The sequence below is a fragment of the Etheostoma spectabile genome, chromosome 15 (genome assembly GCF_008692095.1).
Source record: "Etheostoma spectabile isolate EspeVRDwgs_2016 chromosome 15, UIUC_Espe_1.0, whole genome shotgun sequence".
Classification (NCBI taxonomy): Eukaryota; Metazoa; Chordata; class Actinopteri; order Perciformes; family Percidae; genus Etheostoma; species Etheostoma spectabile.
In genome coordinates, this window is record NC_045747.1 from 2253454 (window position 1) to 2254031 (window position 578).

At 39.8% G+C, this 578-nt stretch overlaps 1 protein-coding gene across 1 annotated transcript in view; it reads left to right on the forward strand.

The window, feature by feature from the left end:
- The window catches only part of LOC116702436 (interferon-induced very large GTPase 1), a 12514-nt gene that overhangs the window by 1800 nt on the left and 10136 nt on the right, over positions 1-578 (forward strand). The gene's annotated exons all lie outside the window — the stretch shown is intronic.

The window sequence follows — 578 nt, forward strand, 5'->3', positions numbered from 1 at the left end:
ACCAGACTGTATGATTTGTGTGGTCGACACATCTCTGTCATTAACATGCTTGGTCTACAAAACATTGATAAATTCTCACTGAATCAGGAAATTCATGCATTTCTCTTTCTGTTACCAAATGGTCGGCATAACAACCATTACAGTTCAGGACTGCAGTGGTGAGAAAAAGCTTTTGGGAAAGGATCACTTGATTATGTAATGACAGTTGTGACTCATAAGTCAGGTGAAACATGTGAAAGTGCCCTGACAAACCTGAGAGCAAACAGCTGTTTAGTTGAAAAAAGATTCCACACATGTACAAGAAGTATGATGGATGAAAGAGAGATACTAGCTCTGCTGGAAAGAATAGACATCATGGTTTCTGAAAATGATCACCACTACTACAATGGAGTTTAGGTAACTGTTTTCTGATAACAAGTTCTAACAAGTTCCCTGTCCAGTACCAGCACCAAACAGCAGAGAGACACAGTTAGAGACTAGCTGGTCCACATAGTGGAGCTAAAGAGTCTCTCTGGATTTTATACTCTCTAACAACTGCCTTTGTTTCGTTGGCCAAAGCAACTGAGAAAAACTGTAAG